Source organism: Arvicanthis niloticus, chromosome 4 (genome assembly GCF_011762505.2).
Source record: "Arvicanthis niloticus isolate mArvNil1 chromosome 4, mArvNil1.pat.X, whole genome shotgun sequence".
NCBI classification, from domain to species: domain Eukaryota; kingdom Metazoa; phylum Chordata; class Mammalia; order Rodentia; family Muridae; genus Arvicanthis; species Arvicanthis niloticus.
The window spans coordinates 60,640,522-60,660,741 of record NC_047661.1 but is presented as its reverse complement, the minus strand read 5'-3'; the positions used below and the strand labels follow the sequence as shown (position 1 = coordinate 60,660,741).

The window sequence follows — 20,220 nt, the reverse complement described above, 5'->3', positions numbered from 1 at the left end:
TTTAGTAGTTCTGTTTAGTGTTGTAATGGCTGTATATATGGCAGCTAAATTATGTTGAGGTGTCTGACCTGCAGCCACAAGTTCTGACATGCAGCTGGAGATATTAGGGAGGGATGCTGAATAAACTTTACTGGAATGCTAACTCATGATTTCTGCTTTGGTGAATGCTAAATTCCAAGTTGTGATGTCTGGCTCAACAAGCTTTCCTTTACTCCCAGCCGAGTAATAATCTAGAAGCAGGAGCATCATGCTTCCTTTTAAAATGTATTGTATAGATTCCTTTAATGGGACAAAAATAGTACTTAATTGCTTTGGAAAATGGAATTCATGGATGAAATTTTGCCCACGATTTATATGTAAATAAAATCATTTTAAAGTACAAAAAAACCAACAACAACAACAACAACAAAACCCCTACAAACTCTGAAAGAACAAGAAGTCTTTCTTTGTTGTTGTTATCTCTTGGTTTTAGAGACAGGGTCTTACTATACAGCTAACACTGGCCTAGAACTTGTTATGTAGCCCAAGTTGACCTAGAACTCCCAATCTTCTGCTTTTAGCCTCTGAAGTGCTATTGGCATAAGCATGTGACTGCATATGAAGAATAAGCTTTTGTTTGTTTGGTTGGTTGTTGTGGCTTTGGTTTTTGAGATGGGTTCCTTCTGTGTAGTATTGGCTGTCTTGGAACTAGCTTTGTAGACCAGGCTGCTCTTGAGTTCATGGAGATCCACTTGCCTCTGCCTCCTGAGTACTGGGATTAAAACATGCACCATCACTGCCTGGCTAAGGATACTATGTTTTTATAAGTGATGCTGCATTCGTATATGCATCAATCCTGTTGTAGCTGGAAAAATGCTGCCTCCTTAAAATTGTTCATTACTTCTGGCTTCTACAGTTTTTTCTATGCCCTTTCCCACATAGATTCCTAGGCCTTGAGGAAAGGGGTTTGATATGAACATCCCATTCAAGGCTGAACATTCCAAACTCTCTCACTCCCTCCACATGGTGCCATCTACTGCAAAAAGCTTCTCTTAGGAGGGATGACAATGTCATGACCCCATAGTAAACAGACTATCCTATTGCAAGGACCCATATAAGCTGGGCATAAGTAGTCAATGACGTCTACGAAGTGGATAAACCAATCAGATGACTAAACCTATTTAAGTATAACCCTTAATTCAGAATTAGAATAGGTTAACTTTCTATGTAGACAAATAAATGGATGTAACAGAAGTTATTCTGTTTTATGGTAGTAAAAATATTTAAAGTTATAATGTAAATTAATAAGTAGCTAGTTTATGTTTGAATGTTTCTATTAAAGTAAAAAGAAACATTTAAAAGGAGAAAGGAAAGGTTTATCTTAGAAGACATAATGATCAAATACAGAAAATGCACTTGCCCTATGTGAAGATATATCAAATATGTCTCTGTGAGTGATAATGAAAACAATCCAGAAAGCAACAGCTCAACCTTAAATCGTTTGTATTTACTAATTAGTATTTTTGATCACTGTTCCAATATCTGTTAAATTACAAGCATATAACGTGTCTTAATTTCAAGATTAAATTCTAAAAATATAACTTATAAGTATCCTTATACGTAAAATTTAAAGGGCATACCCTTTGATTCTCTATCTATCTATCTATCTATCTATCTATCTATCTATCTATAGTATTCAGGAGGTAGATGCAGGTGGGTCTATGAGTCTGAGGCCAGTCTGGTCTACAAAGCTAGTCTTAGGACAGCCAAGGCCACACAGAAAAGCCCTGTCTCAATCATTTCACCCCAAAACAAAATATACACAGTTGATTCTTGAAGACTTGTTCAGCTTCCAAATTTCCTGTGAGAAAGGGCTAAAGGAAAGCCATGTCAACTGTGCATAATTTGCTTTCATAAGACACATCACTGCCTTCTCGTGCTCAGTAGAGAACTTCCCTTTTGTAGTTGAGCATTATGGAAAAAGCAAAATCTCCACAGAAGTATATCAGAGAGCAAGAAGCATGGTACCTGATAGATTTCAGCAGGGCACTTGTTTTGTGGTAGAAGACCTCAGGTACAAAAGTAGAGTGTCCCTTGTGCAGCTGGTAACATGGGTAGCAACTCAGTATTCTCCAACTATATCTCTTAACAGCCATGCATAGACTTATAAGTAATGATTTTGTAGTCGTGAGTATATTTCATGTGCAGAAAATTCATAACTACAGGATGTATGAATAAGAAGGATTGAGTGCAAGGTATGTGAGTCACTTTTAACCTTGCCCATATTATTATTTTAGTAATCTGATAGTGTTTAAAATTTTTATCTTTTTTTGCAGTGTTTGAAATTCCCAAGGCTAAAAGCATCTTGGATTTGGAAGGATTTGGATATGAATCTGACTTAAAACTCTGATAAAATTGATCTGAAATGAAAATTTTGATCTTATAAAATCAAATTGACCCCAGGAAGCTGAAGGAGTGTGAATTTTATTGTATTTTAATTTTCTTTCATGGATATCCTCTATGTTGGAAAGTCTAGATCAGAGGATATTCAGCTCCTTTGAGATACTAAGCAGTGTGACTAGAATTTTTTTCTCCCATTTCTGCTTTTTCTGTACATCTCCTTATAGAAAAGCCAGAGGAACACTGTATAGAACATGATGAGCACTGAAGAGAATTGAACTTTAGTTGACTCTGCAGAGTAGGAACGGCATTTGGCAATGTTGTGTGATGGCAACAAAGGCTTGTACATACTGGTCTATAATTATCACCCTGTCTACCATGAAAGATGGTTTTGGAGACAGGACGTTTGTTCTCATGGAACCTCCATCAGCAAAGACTCAGCAAGCAACTATCAAATCAACAGAAGAGACTACCAGGGTAATATGGTGGAGCAATTATAAATAAATACCATACTAGATAGGCTGGATAAGGAGGGGATCAAAAGGAGGTAAGGTCCTACCTGAAAATACAGTAGATGAGAAGCAGTAACATAGAGGAGAAATTGGGAAAAGGCCATCTCTGGCAGAGATAACCAGAAATACAAAGGCTCCAGTGAAAGAAGTCTCGGGGGGAAAAAGCTATCAGAATGTGTGGGCAGGACAGTAGGCTAGGATGGCCAGTGAGAACAGAGGACAGTTCTGAACCAGGCATGAAAGCAGCACCTGTTTGGATGGTTGGTTCACAAGCAGGCTTGAAGATAAATAATAAGGCAAAACAAACCAAAGAAACAAATCTGAGAGCTAAGCTGAGTGGTTTATCTTCAGAGCAAGCTTCAGCAAAAATGTCCAATGGGAGGAAGCAAGACCACTGTACATAATCAGAAAAATCATTTCACAAGGATAAAATATATTCCTTTCTTTGAATTTGGAGTTTCCCTTTATGTGGTATGAGTGTAGGAAATATGGTCATTATGAATTTTTCTGTAGAAAAGTCTTGGATATTAACAAGTGGTATGCATGCTAAGGCAGATATGAGGTCTGTTTGTTCTAGTGAGATGAGAAAAAGCAACTGGGAGAGTAAAGGGTTTATTTCTCGCACAGTCCCATATAACAGTTCATTATGAAAAACAGTAAGGGCAGGTACTCACGCAGGGCAGGAACCTGGAAGCAGGAGCTGATGCAGAGGCCATGGAGAGATGCAGGGATGCTGCTCACTAGCTTTCCCATCATGTCTTGTTCAGCCTGCTTTCTTATAGAACTCAGGACCAGCAGCTCACAGATGGCATCACTACAATGGGTTGGACCCTCCCCCACCAATCACTAATAAGATACCTTACAGCTGGATTTCATAGAGGTGTTTTCTTAAGGCGCCTTCCCTTCAGATAAATCTAGCTTGTGTCAAGTTGATATGAAACTAGAAATCACAACACTGAATTGCCTTCTATAAATGAAACAACTGACTAAAATAAGTTCAAGTTTGGGATCTTCAATATCCATTCCTAACTTGCTGTAACAAGTATTTTCTAAACAGTGACTCTGCAGTTGATTTGTGAAACTTTTCATGGTGAATGATGTTGAAGATTATGGCCTGGTTGGCTTGGACTCAGGAACCCCTTTTCTTTTTCTTTCTCTTTTTCTTTTTCTCTTTCTCTTTCTCTGTCTCTGTCTCTGTCTTTTTCTTTTTCTTTTTCTCCTTTCCTTTCCTTTCCTTTCCTTTCCTTTCCTTTCCTTTCCTTTCCTTTCCTTTCCTTCCTTCCTTCCTTCCTTCCTTCCTGCCTATTTTGAGGCAGGCAGGATCAGAAGGCCAAGCTGGTGGGAGTGTCCCTGAAGCCTTGTCTTTGGATGAATGAAGTATCTCTACACTAAAAAAGAAGATTAACAAAAATATGCAATTTAGCTCCCTTCAGTTCTTCCTTAGTTTCTTGGTGAAAATGTGACCTGCATGGTAGAGAATATAGCTGCTCAGAAAACTGCCAAATATATCTTATGTTCTAACAGTATTTTTCCCAGTTCATGCATCTAAAAGCATGGGAAAAAGTATCAGGTTTTTATGAACAGGGAAGGAAGTAGGTTCATACAGATAATGGAAGCAGATTTGTAGAGTAAAGAAGGCTCTGGGGAAGCTGACATCTTTCATGTCCTTGACAAACTCTGTTATTTTGTTTTTAATTTTTCAGTCAATAATTAAGGTGACATCTCATATCTACTTCTGGGTTGGTTTGTATTGCCAAGTTCAATCTAGGTTGGCAAAATGACCTCTGGCTTTCCTGTGAAAAATCCACTCTGCTTTTGCCTCCTCCTTATCTGAGCGGTAATGAACTTGCAACTTCAAGTCACTCAAAGGAAGTCCGAGCTAATAGCCAGCCCTAGAATGTTCAATTGAATTGCTTAGAACACTGATGCATCATGAAAGTGTTAGGATCAGTTTTTTTTTTCTTTTCTTTTTCTGAAGATGCCATTAAATTCCTATAGCTGAAAATTTCAAAGATTTTAAGTGTGGTTGGAAATATTAGAGAAATGAAATGGAGTCACAAAATGTCAGGACAGACTCCCCCAGACTATTAAGATAAGAAGAAGAGGCATTTTCCCCAATATTTTCCATTATATTTTCTTTAAAATCATGATCGATTTCTTCTTAAGAAATTTTATCTTATACCTGATTGCCTTTGTGTCTGCCTTTATTTAAACTTCTTTTCCTTCAGTTCACTCCTTGGGAAAGTACATATGCTCTTGGCTTTCACCGTGTAGCATGATTTCATATAAATGAACAAAACTAAGGGGCCCTCATCCTCTTAGGCTCTATGGAATACTACATGGGGAAACAAAGAGGATGCAATCTGTTGTTTACAGCCAAGCTTAGGGAATGATTTATTTCTCATAGTTATTTTTATTCCAATTTTTAGTGCCCGTGAAAGGAAGATTACATATGAAATATTTAAAATTGTAATATTAAATCTATTTTCATTTTGTATTTCTATATTTATCTCTTTATATAACTTCTGAAAAAAATTGGAAGTTGCTTTTCTTTGTGAATATAGCCTGTATGGTTGAATTCATTTTCTTTTAGTAGTAGATGGAAGTATTTTTCTTGATTCTTTTCTTTTGCTTCAGCAAATGAAAAAGAAATTTGCTAACACTAGAGAGCTGTCACAGATATTTCTGTCACATCTTCTGAACACAGTGTGGTTTTCTGTAATCAGCACATTTCTTTCCAGACTGATTTCCTTGGCCTATCTTTGTACCAACCTGTCCCTTGTGCCAACCTGTCTCTGGAAGTGAAACTCAAAGTTATCTTCTTCCAGAGTAATATAATTGTACTAAGGAGTAAAAAAAGATGCACAAATCCAAGACTTGAAGACACAATTCAGTATATCCCAGCATATATATTTATGTATAGCATATATAATATATGCTATATATTATGCTTTATTATATTTTATAAAGAATATATTATAAGGAATATATATATTATAAGTAATATTTTTTCAGATATGTAGACAGAAATCAAGGAAGAGTGTAGCACAAAGTCCTGACATTGGGAGTTTCATGTGCAACATCATTCCTAAGCACAACCAAATTGTCACAGAAGTCCTGATAGTAGTCCTGATTTGACCTTGGCTCCTAACTGCTGGCTAACAGAGAATGTTTACAGTTCTGTGAGTCCTGCAGAGAATGGTGATATAAGATCTATCCAGGACTGGGGAGATGGCTCAGCCATTAAAGGCTAGGCTCACAACCAAAAATATAAGATCTATCTAACAACTGGGGACAAAGTCCAGTGCTAGTTTAAAATGAGACTTCAGAGTTCTAAGCCAGAGTGGGTGTGCATGTGTGAGTGTGTGCAGAATGTGGAATTCAGGTAGCAGAGTCAGCCAAGGGTACACACAGGGAAATGTTGAGCCATTATCCTGACATTAAGTTGTCACTGTCCTAGAATCTTCAGACCTTTCACAATTCAAGTCAGGGTGAAATGCTCAGCATTCATCCAAGCTGGAAGAAATTTGGAAAGCATTTACTTAATGCACTAAACACATGGAGGTGTCCATCTCAAAAGATCATGTGATTTCATTAATCCAGCAGTCTTTTAAAAAACAGATTTAGACTCTGTATCCAGGATATATGACTCAAAACATCATGTGTGTGGCAAAGTGCCCAGTTAGAATGTGGTGAATGAACGATATTAATCTCATTCTTTGCTACCTTGTAATTTTCTCAAGTATAACCTTATGGTTAGTACTTGCATTGTGTATCATGGAGAACCAGTGCAGTGTTGAGCTAGCTGTAGGTGATAAAAATCTATTTAGCTATCAATTCCTTATTATAAGCTATTGTCTGTTGGTCTTCATACTGAGAAAGTACAATTTTTGAAAGAGAATCACTATGGGGGTGTTGGTTTCTATTGCCTTTGTGTCTTTATTATAAATAATATTTATGGTTCCTGAGTCATACAGTCAAGCAGAAGGCATGTGCTGAGGCCATTACATCAGTAAAAGTAATTGTTGATTATTTCTATTTCAAAAAAAACTGACTTCCACGTTCTCTGAATATTTTGTAACTACCATTATGCAGCCACTCCTTACATTAGAACTGGTGATTGTGCATTAATTGGACTGCCAAGAACTATCACATTTTATAAATCAAGCAAAATGCTTCTCTTTTTGTTGATAGATACTTAAAACCCCAAGTTTTAAGTTCAACGAACAAATTTAGTTCTCTTGACACTATCTTCCCTCAGGAAAGGTAATGATTTAATAGAGTGTAAAAATAGAAACAAGAAATGCATTTTTAACTTTCTGCAGTATTTTACTTAGTGACACATATCTAAACTCAAACATAGTTATCTACTTATCTAAGCTTAGGGAGTCTAGGGCTTAGTACAGTTATAGGATAGATCACGGCTTGAGGCATAAGGATGATTACTACACCACAGTGTGCTCCATGGAGCAAGGCCAGAATTCATACTAAAAGAAATAAAGCTATCACAGGGCTAGGTTTTCCTTCTCTTTCCCCTGAGCAGTGCACACATTAAGTAAAGACACAGTCTCTACTTTCTTAACTTTCTAAGGTAGTACCAATATTCGCAGTGGTTCTGATCCGGCTGCTTCTCACCAGACACAAATCTATCTAGAAGGCAAAGGTGAGATGTGTATGAAAACACCAGAATAGCTTTATTCCTACATTGAAAGGCATCATTAAACTAAGAAAGCCTTCTAGTTCTTTAGCAAAGATAAGAAAAGGATATAAACTTGATATTCAAGAAAAATACTACCATGTCCTCTTACTTGGATTACAGTCTTCTTAATCTCGTCACAAATTAGCCCTCTCCTCAGACAATTTACTTTCTGGTCCTTGAGACACATAGAATAATGCAGAAAGAGAGAGGTTGGAGGAAGAATAGAAGGAACTGAGGAAGGGGAAGTCAAAGTGTAAGAGAGGGAGTAGGAGGGAGGGAGAGAAAGATAGAGAGAAACACAGAGAAAAGGCCTGCAATTTCTCAAAAATAATTTAAAGGCTATTATGACATGGGGTTTCACTATGGAAGAAACATTATAGTACTGGTGTCCTGGGAGGAGCAGACAAAAGTAATATGGACTCCCGAGTAGCATTTAGTTTTAAATTTTAGAAAATTTTGTTAGCTTCTTCACTTACACATGTATAATGAGATGTGTCAAGTTTTGTATAATCCAACTTATCAGTAAATTCAGACCTTCCAGGATGAACAATACATCACACAACAGATTGACAAGTCAAAGAGCCATTTGTCTATAGCCAGTGAACTATTCAATAGCAGAGTTCAAAAGTTATTTATCTGGTATTGGATGGCACATGTCTTATCTACTTTAAGGAATAGTCTCTTGCCAGCTGTTAGTAGTGTTGTTCAAAGAGTTAATATCCACAGTAATCTGAAAAATAATCCATAAAGATAGAGCCCTCAAGTTAGTCGTTGGGACAAAACCAGTTTTGCCGATATTGTATTGATCCCAAGATATTTGAAAACTGCTGTCCCAATCTAGAAATATTTTCATGAGTGAGACTTAAAACATGGATTGAGGGTCAGCGAGCAAGATAGCTCTGTGGGTAAAGTACTGCTGATGATCTGAATTTGATCCTCTAAAACTCACAGGGTGGAAGAAGGGAACTGACTCCTGTAAGTGGTCCTCTGACTTCTGTTAATGCGCCTTAGCAAACACACAGACACACATAAACAAACACACACTAAGAATAAAGGACATTGTAATAAGGAATGAGGTGGCAGCATTTTAAGGATTAGGGGGAAATTAGATAATTATTTGGAATTAATACACAAACTTCAGTTTCCAACATCCCTAACATGTAAAAACATGTTGATGTATATTTTTAAATCATACAGCACATAGCACAGAAAACCATAAAGGGAAACATGAGTAATTTTAATGACATAGAATTCACTACCTATGTGATATAAATGATTATCATGAATGTATTTGATATACCTTTTATGTTTATAGTTATTAATACCAATGAAGAGCTTTTACATCAAAAGAAAAAGGCAAAACCTCCCAAATATAAATATATAGAGCTTAAAAATACATTAAATCAGGGAAACTAGTATGCAGCAAATATTTTGGGGAATCTCTATATGGTAGTATTATGACTGTTAGGAACATCCAGTTTGAAGAAAGCAAGTGGTCCCTTTGCATGCCCAGCAGGATGGACTTTTAACTTGGCCAACTGTGCAATAACCAACTGAGATGTGTCACTTGTAATTTATCCTCAGGATATTCACATGCATAGTCAAAGACAGAAGTGAAGGATGTTCATTTATTTCAACAGTAAATGCAGGAAGCAATTTAACTAATCAGCAATCAGGGATCAGTTAAATGAATGACAAGTAACTTCAGTATATTTCTATATCGTCATGAAAATGCATGTATTCTTATATACACTGAAGGATTTATCATGTTTTATAGATAAAATGTTATGTATTTTAAAATCGAATTATTTGTATGTAGTATATACATACATGTGAGTAATATATATGTATTGACTTTATTTGATAAAAGTATCTCAGGAAGACTTGTGAACTGCATTTATCAGTGAGGCAGCTGTGGGAGATTCCTGCTGTCTTCATTTATAACTTCTTTCTTTTCCTCCCTTCTTCCTTCTTTGTAATGAATGTGTATTAGCCCTATAGGAAATTAGACTGTAAACTTACTTTTACCAAATTACTTTAACATCATTAACTTATAAAACTTTAAGTTGAATTTCCCCAGTGAAATTAAAAGAAAACAGACACTTCAAACTACTTAAATGGGTCAAATCATAATTTAGATAGAAATAAAATGCTAAAATTTTTTTGCATTGGAATTTGTAACTCTGATGTAAACCCCTCTTTCTTTATAAGCCAGTCATTTCTGAGGCCTGAGGATCTGATACAGCCCCCGCCCCCACAAGTCCATGTTCTCCTGAGAAACAGTGTGTGATTTTAGGAATGTCAGTGAAGAAAGCAATGGAAGCAATTCTGTCATTGTGGCTCATGAAGCATCAAAAGCCAGATCCAGATTTTTTTAAAAATCAGAATTCTTGTATCCTTAGTATCCTACCCATAAAATAAATTTGAATTATTGTATTAATGTGTTTTACAAAATTATGTTTTATAAAATCACTATTTGTAGTAGTTTTTGAAAATCAAAAATCATGTTATGTTCTTTTTAGTAAAAGCCATTGAAGATCAAATCCAAATTGAAAGGAATCATCTATGTCATAAAATATATCTCTAGGTATATGAACTATATGCATGTGCCACTATTTCAAGTTAGAATGTAGTTTCACACTGATGAAGAAATATTTAAAAGAACACAGCGCAGCCAGAGCTCACCTAGTACAATCAGGTATCTGGGAAATTCCAGAAAATGACGACTGACCAAAGCAGGCCAGGTTATAACAAAAGCTACACCCTGCTACAATTCAATGGAAGGGAAGTTATTATTACAAAGAAGTCAAAAGTATCCATATAAATAGCACCACATTGTGGGCTCACACGGCATTTTAAATATCAGTGTTACATTGGTTAGCCTTCTGTTGCAGTAGCAAACATCCATAATTACCAATCTGTAAGCATAAGGGATATACCTTGGTTCATAGTTTTGGATTCCCTTTATCATGCACGGCTCCTTGCTTCTGAGCCTATCAAGCACATGGGAGAACAAAACCAGTCACTTAGTAACTAGGCAGAGAGAGAAGACAGATTGCTGGTTGCTTTTTTTTTTTTTTTTTTTTTTTTTTTTTCACCCATTCTCCAGTACTCTCGGAGGCTGTTACATTTCACAAGATTTACTTTTGTCTTGTTTTGTTTCTCACAACCTAAGGAAGAATTTTGACTTTATTTCTTTAGAGCTTGAAGAATTGACTGTGTCTTGAAGACATGGTTCTAACTGATTAAAAAGATCAACCAAGGAGCTTTGCTTGATTTTGCTAAACATCATTTCTACCAGATGTTTAGACTCTTTTCTGGGCTAAAAGAAGATATAGCAGTATTCAAATGGGGCATTTGTGAAATCCACAGGGTTAATTTTAAATGGTTATTTACCTCAGTATCTCAGCTTTACTTATGAGAATAGAATGCCATTGAATTTGAGTCTTCTCAATAAAAGTCTAAGATAATGAATGTTATCACTAGCATTATTATGAGGATAAACTAGATTTTCTTTTAAAGCCAATTTTATTTAATAGCTCATGAACATGAACCATCTCATGATGTAGTCTTATTAACTCAGCCTCAATAAACTCATAATTGAAGAGGACGGCAGAGGTCCAAATGCCATGAAGCCAAAAGAAACAAACTGGAGTACAAAGTCAGTAAAGAAGGGTAGAAAAGGCATCCTGGGAAGAATTTTGCATACCTGAAGTAGCCCCTTTGCACAGGTGGCTCTATGTTAATATAAAGTGCATAGTTTAACTTTCCTCAGTACATCAGATCTGTCTTGATAACCATGGCTATTTTATGCCTCTGTTATGCCCTGGGCAGATCACTTAATGAGCCATTTGATCCTTGGTGATGGCAAAGGCCAAGGCACATTCACCCTGAATCCTGAAAGAATAAAAGATCATAAAGTAATCAAAAGAAAAACACATGGCTTTAACTCTCCATGCAGATCTTTGTGGGTTTGTTTGTTTTCTGTAGATAAAAGGACAGATCGAAGTCTTTCTCACATTTGACTTCTGACTAACACCTGATTTTTATTAGAACTTGGCATATTTTAAAAGACAAGTCAATGCCAGGTAAAACAGTTACAGCTCTACTTTTCTCATGTCATTTAATCTGATTAAGTTCACAGTTGATTACATTTCTGATATCAGGAGGCTGTCAAGAATAAGTCTTGGGTGCTCATGTGGCTCCTAAGGTATAGTTCAACCTCCTATGAAGCTTGCTCCAAGTTTGACCTCATTCATTTGGAGTAAGTTCCATTCAGACCAGTATTTAATAGACTTGCATTTGAGTTGTCTCCACCCAGATCTTAGCAGCCATCCTTCATTTGCTAACATAGACACAGTGTGTTCTTGTTTGAGTCACTTGCTCTCCTTCTTCCTTTATCATTAACACCTCATGAATGACTTTTAAAAGGAATAAATGCACAACAGTTACCAAAACTTCCAGGGAAAAACACTTAATCTGTGTTTATATCTTTAAATTATTTATCAATAATCAAAGCTATTTAAGCAGCATTACAAAAAGAAACACAGAAACAGAAACCCAGTAAAATAACCAATCAGTGTAGACCACAGTAGTTATCATATGCGTACTAAAATGTGACTGTTCTGGTTGGCATTTAAACATTTTAAATTAAGAGAAGAATAGTCGAATTTCTGAAAGCTAGGATTCAGTGTCACACAGACAGTTTCCTTGCATAGGGAAGCAGAAAACACATTATCTTTAGTTTTTAATTAACTTAATTGGTACCATATACTTGTTCCCTCTCTACCATGCTTCTCATACAGGTTTCATACTGTAATGTATGTAGGACTGTTTCAGAGTTACTTTACACAAATTATTAACATTTAGACTATTTCAGATGAACTAATAGTTACCTTGGATGTCTCTATTTGTAAAGTATATATGATTTCAAGAATTTTATAGGTAGCCTACTAGTTCAATATGCCAAAAAATCTATTTGTAGTCTCGTTGCAGGTTGAAGAATGCAGACTTCATATATTACTATCCAATTTTAGTTCAGAAAATATATCTAACCAGGTGGCTTCAGAGGGGATTTACTATAGAGTAGCACATGAACTTATCACAACATATGGTTAAGGGCTCACTAGCAGGTGTGACAGCTTTCACATTCTGTTCCCATAGCTCAGTTTAACAATCACAGCATACTGGGTTCACTCCTTTTACAGGGATGTGCAGCTGTTTGAAACCCACATTCTAGCCCAGTATATATTTAATAAGCATTTATTGTAATTGCAGTAATTCTCTAGTCCTGCTGCTCAGGGGTAGTAAGAATGATGACATTACTTTCCCAGGGCAGAACTAAAATAAGAGGCAGTGATTTCCAGTGGGAATTTTTACGAAAAATTCATGAATCATTAAAATTTATTTTATTTATTCTTCTCTCATGTATAGCATCCTGGCAGCCATTTCTTATCCTTCCTCTCCATTCAGTTCCCAATCCTACCATCTTCCCTCTCACCCAGATCTGCTTCTCTTCAGAAAAATGCAGGACTCCAAGGGAGATCACCCAAACATGGCATACTAAGTTACAATATGACTAGGTACCACCCCTCATATTAAGGCTGGATGAGGCAAGATTAACTTTATTTTTACTCTATGTATCACATCACATTAAAAAAATCTTTTTTGCTTTTACATTTAAAAAATGTATACATGTATACAATGGGACATGATCATATCTACCCTCTATTTTCCCCTCCGATACACACCATGTTCTCTCCATCTCCCCCCCTCCCAATTTCATGTCCTCTACTTTTTTCTAGCCTGCTAAGTCTAGGTAGAACTACTCATATGTGCACAAGCATAGAGTTACCACTGGGGAGCAAAAACCTATCACATTCTCAAAACAGATAATTCCCCCCTCCCTTCATAATTACAGATTTCCAAAATCTCACCAGCACAGAGTGGGAACTGGAGATGATCTACTCAGTGTACACTGAAATTTTGGTGGTTTGATTGTGTATAGGTCTTATGCAGGTAACCACGGCTGTTATGAGCTCATGATTCTAACATGCCATATCCATAGGGCAGTAATTGACAACACTCTTCCCCATCCTTTAGGTCTTTCTCTCTACCTCCTCTTCTGCAGTGTTTGCTGAGCCCTGGTGCTGGTGGGCCAATGGAGATGTTGCATCCACGGCTGATAATCCAATTCCCTAATCTCAGCATTTTGACAAGTTATGCATTCCCACTCACAAAGTTAACTCATAGCTATGTGAAAATGAAATATTTTCATCTATTTTAGTAGTGATATGTATTAAAAACAGATGAGAAGCTTATCTAAATCCTCTCATATGGATAGATATTGATAAATAATAGAAATATAAAGACTATTAAGAATTCTGGCCTTGCATTAATTTTTAAAGTTAAACGTATGTTTACAAATTCACTGAATCAATGTATAATGCACTGAGTGAAAAGGAGATTAGCACAGAACTAAATATTTTAAAATTTTTTGAATATTAAATAAAGAATGTTGTGAACAACGGGTGTACTTTATTTTTAAATTAATGACCTTTATATACTGCTAATATTCACATCATTTTAAATAACACTAATCACATTTCTGAATACTGAAATATGAGGGTCCCTGAAGATTGAAAAGGTAAGTTGTCCACCTGGTTTTTATTTTTTAGAACTTTTGAATCAAGAACCAGGCAGAGTGCTCCTAGCCTTGGAATCTTATTCTCTAATGTCATTTATAAGAGCAAGATCTGTCTTGAAATTGGACTTTCATAATCTTATATGCTTTAAATTCTTTATTACCTATCTGAACAACAAGTTCCTGGATTCTTTTGAAACCATCAGACTTTGAAATTAAACTGGTTTCAATTCTTGAACTTTTTATTTAATCTATTTAAAAGAATTCTTCATATGAAAATTCAAAGGGCTGAGAGCAGTGACGATCAAAGTTGATTCGGTGAAGACAAGAACAAATAAGAACTTTCTTACCAAATTTTATAAAGCTGCAATGAGAACTTATGTCTCAAAAGTAGTTGGCTTAGTGCAAAGCAAGAGGAAAGTTGATTCAAATAATAATAATAATAACCAAACAGGTAAGGCAAATGAATATACAAATAACCATGTGTTTGTGAATAAGATGTTAATACTTATTGTTCAGGTTATACTAAATGATTGATATGATGATAAAAACACAACCTCTCATAGTTTCAGTTATTTATTTTGTTAGTAGACAGTAAGTCTACAATGTTAAATCATTATATATCAATTAAGGTAAATTTTATTAGATTTGAGCAAGTATTCACCTTTAAATTTAGGATGTAAATTTGATGCTTAAGCTATATGAAAAAGTTAGAAAGTAAATAATTTAAAAGCAAGTGAGAAAAGAAACTGTATAAACTCAGTTAATAGTTTTCTTCTCCTTACGAGTTTGGAAAATATAGATGTGGCATGGCATTAGAGAAAATAAAGTGACCCTTTCAAGCACCCTGCTGTGTACACAGGCATGCATGTGCATACATACATGCATATAGACCATGTGGGTACTTGCCCATATATGTGTCAGTTCATATACAAATGCACATTTATAATTTGCTCATCATCTAATGAGAACTGTGGAGGTTTGAGAGGTACAGTCAGTAGTGAAGGGACAAAGGTACAGTTACACACTGTCACCCCAGAAGCTGGAAGGATTCCTTTAATTTTTTAAGAATCTTGATTCAGGCCCAACTGGAATTTGGGAATTTGGAGTAGAAGAAAAATTTAAAACTAGCTAGTGTGAAACAGAGTTAGAAATTTTATTCAAGGTATTTTAATAAAGACTTACACACAAAGGTTGTAAGAAAGAGGGCTACTTAGAAAAACAAAACAAAACATAATGTAAAACCTCCATAAGTATTAGCATGTTCTCTTCAAAGGAGATTCAGAGAAAATACAACATACATGAGTGAAGGAATGGGATCTCCAAGAAAGCATTTCAATTAATGTTTAGTATTAGCAGACAACATTTTGGTGGAGCTTAAATTACTTTCTAAAAGCTTGCAAGAAACTATTGATTTTTTCCTTTGTCTCTCATTTTGGTGAGATTGAACCCAGTGTATTTTGTTTAGAATTATAATCTGATAAGGTAAAACCAGGAGTCATCATGGTTGAATAGGCATTCAGAACATGAACTTTCTGTAAATGTGGCCTCTGGTTAGATTCCTAGAAAATTGGAGATCTGTAGCTAAGCAGAGTGAAGTGTCTTGAGCACCTGTTAATCGTGTTGGAGTTCTTATCTTTGTCCTGGCAAAACACTTTGGCCAGCCCCAAAGGAAACGTTTTTTTTTTTTTTTTTTTTTTTTTTTTTTTTTTTTTTTTTCACTCATCATGTCTTCAGAACTTGCCTTATCTATCTTTCTTTCGTGGAATGAAGGTGTTTTGTTTCCCCATTGATTGAATTGACTTTTTCATTTCATCTGATGCCACTTAGCAAAGGAACTGAGAGAAAAGTCTGGAAGAAAATGAGCAAGATGGATGAACCCAATAAAGGCAGGGCAAGATTAGATTCCTCCACTTGCAAAAAAGATGAAGCCCACGACAACTGAGAGATCTATCAAAAACTGTGATTCTCCAACTGTTCTGGCTTCAGATCTCTTTCTGAAAGATAGTCATTTAATTTCACTGTTTGAGCTTGAGAAAAATATCAAATTATTTCATAAAACACTAGACTTAAGACTCTGAAAGTTTAAATAACTTCCCCAAGACATCAAAGTCAATGTAAATGGAAGTGGCAGCTAAGTCCTGGAGGCTAGGAAGGCCTGGACAACTTCTTGTTATCATTCCAAATTCCACAGAGCGTGATGATTTTAATTTGTTTTTCCTTTTCTTAGCAGTCAACTACACAAGCTCAAGTATTTTGATATTTAACAAGTATATTGCATTTTATATATCAAATCAAGCATTACTGGGTATTTGGTTTTCTAACAAACAGTTATAGATATCTTTACTATTCTGAAATATAAATTGAAATGCATTTGTCAAATCTCATTTATTTTAAAATAATTTATCTTTGAAGTCCATAAGATTTCTACTGTTATCTTTAAATTATAGACTAGATGATATGCTTTTGAATTTACTTTTATAAATGAGTAAAAGGTTAATGAAATGAAGACCCACCAATGTCTTAAAAATGATTTTACTTTTTTAAACTTTAGAATACATTTTTTTCTTTTTATTAGTATGCGTGTTTCTTTATTGACTGTGGCTCCATGAAAAGCATTATATAAAGACAATTTGATAAAATTCAGTATTAGCTCCTTTCATAATTTAAAGGATGTTATTAAATCTGTCTAACTGGTTCACTGTACATATGAAAGCAGCGCAGAGCTATACCTGCCAGAGACTTCCCCAATCAGCTCTGATATGATTCAATTTCACTTGGTAATGTTGATTATGATTCTGCACAAACTGTATGCTCATATTTTTCTCATGGAGAAATGTTCATACCTATTCAGTTGCAAAGGGCACACGTTTCTCTCCCCTTCTGCCGCTTTTAAACTTTGGCAATCGTTCCTTGTGATGAGTCTCTCAGTGACACCTGGAGACTCGGATGCTCCAACAGGCAGGAGGCCATTAGCTCCGAGGTGTTGGCTCGTGCTGAGAACACAGCACCCGACAGTCTCCACAGCCTGTGCTTTCAGGCTTCCTTCTGGTGTGGAAGTCAAAGTGTTCAGTTTGTGCTACAAATTTTGAATATTTGAAGTGTGTTAGCATTAAGTCATATTTTTCTCGGGTCTTAAGAAAATGAAAAGATAATCTTTTTTTTCATTCACTTACTTAGGAGTCTTGCATATTTTCTGATGACCTAATCTAGACTATTTTCTATGCTGGCACTTAAAAACTTCCACATTAGACGCCAACAAAGATTTCAGAAGTGAAGAGAAGCCTTGAAGTTAGTTTTACCTGATAAGAGCAGTCTGCAGTTCAGAAGGGAGATTAATGTTCGAGCAACAGGAAGAACTTGAAATTCGATAGATAACTTGAACAAACAGTGTTCATTATTATTATTAAGCCTAAGATTGCTTTTATGTTATTTGTATATGTTGGAAAGTGAGCTGTTTTAAAAGTGTATATTTGTTTTTGCATGTAAATGAATCCTCTAGATGTTCAGAGAAAGAACACTTGAGTCATTTTAATGGGAACTAACCACTAATATTGGCTAAAAATAGTAGCTTATTCTATTTTCTTTCTACAATGCGTACCCTATGGTACTGAAAATAATGCCTTTTGGGACCATGATTTTTGTTTTCTCTTAAATAAGTGTGCAAAGATTAAGGGACACTCAAGAACTGTGATATTGTAGATCAGCCATCTCTGAGTCACTGCTTGATAAACTTTGATTTCACTCTACTTGACTTTTTCCATAACTATGTGAAGGAAGTAGTTGATATTGTTGTAAAGAGTAATTGCAAGGAAAGACTGGCCCAGATCATACAGCAAGTCTTCTGGCACCAAAGAATCTTTGTAGCTGCTACTTCATCCCAACACAAATTCATCCGAAAAGACAAATCCAAAGAGTCTGTGATATCAAAATGTTTTTTGCAAATGTCAAATAACCGAGGTGGCAGGTAAATTGTTATCCCACAAATAGAGACACAGCCAAATACTGAGATTCATCATCTCCTAGAGCAGAAATCTATGAGCAGAAGATTCCATAGGAAAAGGGGGTTGCAATTTCAGCCTCTGATTTCAGGATGCCAAAAAGAGAATAAACATTTTGGTTTCAAAAATAATCTAGGAAGCCCCTCATCACCTTCTCTCCTCTGCTCATTTTTGTTCTTTCCTTCTGAGTTTTGCCAGGGACTTGGTGGATATAATACAAAGATCCTCTTTGTTTCAGTCATGAGGGGAAAATTATCACCATTTTTCCCTTAACCAAAGAGTGTCTTTAGGAGGAAATATTGTATCAGAGCAGAGCCTAATCTATTATGTTATCTCAGAATCCCCCTGTCTCAGAGAAAAAGGAACAATCATCATCAATAATGTCTGGCTCCTCTCATAAGACTGAAAATCTAAACCAGAAAGACATTTATAAAGTTCAGAGGTGAAGGGGTTAGAAAATTGTAAATTTAGCAAACATTAAGACAACCACTAACCATGCAGAGAAAGTAGTATGACTGATGTCCAAACATGAGGGAGAGTGTGATCATACAAAGTGGTTCATAAAACCACACTGGCAGGGAATAGCCAAAAAAAATCTTAACAAGGAATAAACAAAAACTAGTAACAAATACTCTCTTCATAATCAGTTTCAATGTCAGTGCTCCTAATAAGACATTGAAAACATATGTAAAAGCATATAATAAAACAGAAATGAATATCTTGTGCTGTCTGAAAGAGAACCACATTAAATATAAAGGCACGCACAGAAATGTGAATGGATAGTGAAAACAGCATATTCTGGTAAGCAAAGAGAGAGATCATGCTAATGTCAGATACAGACAACTTGAATGGAACTCCTAAAGGATTACATGGTGATATAGGCATCAATATACCAAGAAATAAATAATACTTTAATGCTAGTTAGATTTTTATCAACTTAACATAATCTATGGTCATCCAGGAAGCATGAACTTCCATTGAGAGAATGTTTCAATAGCTTGGCCTGTAGACAAGCCTGTCTACATTTTCTTGGTTGATGGTTCTGGGAGTGTCCATCCCACTGTGGGGAGTGCTATTCTTGGGTAGGTGGCCCTGGAAGGTGTTAAGAAAGCAGGATGAGCAAGCATGAGTAGCAAGCCAGTAAGCAGCCAGTCTCCATAGTCTCTGCCTTGGACCTTGATAGTGGGTTGGAAGCTTAAATAAACACTTTCCTCCCCATGCTGCTTTTGGTTACATTTTTTAAAATCACTTCAGTAGAAAGTAAACCAGAACAACTCCTTAACATTTTTAAGAAGGAATGTTTACCAACCTTCTAATAACTATTTCAAAAACAGGTAGGCTGTTGGGATATTTAATGAATTATATGAGATCAGAATTTTTGTAATTCAAATATAGTCAAATAGATCACAAGGAAAGAAAAAGTCTCATTAACATAACTACAGTGATTCTGAAAAACATGCAAATACAATAATTTGTAAACACTTAATGACAGTAACAGAGTTGTAGAGAAATCCAGTTCACCATAAAAAATTCAATTGTATTATTTTTTATATCACTAAGCTACAGAAAAATCACACAGTAATATATAAAGAAAAAAGCACTTGTCAGAATTTAATACTCATTCGTCACAAAACTCTAAATAAATGCAGATGAGAATGCAATCACTTTAACTAGATAAAGAGTGTCTACATAAAACTGCAGCCAAATCTGCAGTAGAAGACAGAAGCTTTCTCATTAGGGCCAAGACCCGACAAGGATGTCTTCTCTAAATGATGTTCAACATCCTCCTGGAAGTTATACCTAATGAAGTAAGACAACTAAAGGTCTACAGACAAGGAAAGAAGAAATCTAAATGTATTCATATTCATATGACATGATTATTTACACACACAGCACCTAAATGAATGGCCGGACTCTCTTGGAGCAGAAAACAACGATAAAATGCTTCAGTATGAAACATTAAAGTTTAACCGCAGAGCAGAAATA

The 20,220-nt window shown here is 35.6% G+C and overlaps 1 protein-coding gene across 9 annotated transcripts in view; it reads left to right on the top strand.

Moving 5' to 3' along the window:
- Gria2 (glutamate ionotropic receptor AMPA type subunit 2) overlaps window positions 1-20,220 on the top strand; it is a 109,928-nt gene that overhangs the window by 18,602 nt on the left and 71,106 nt on the right. The window lies entirely within an intron of this gene.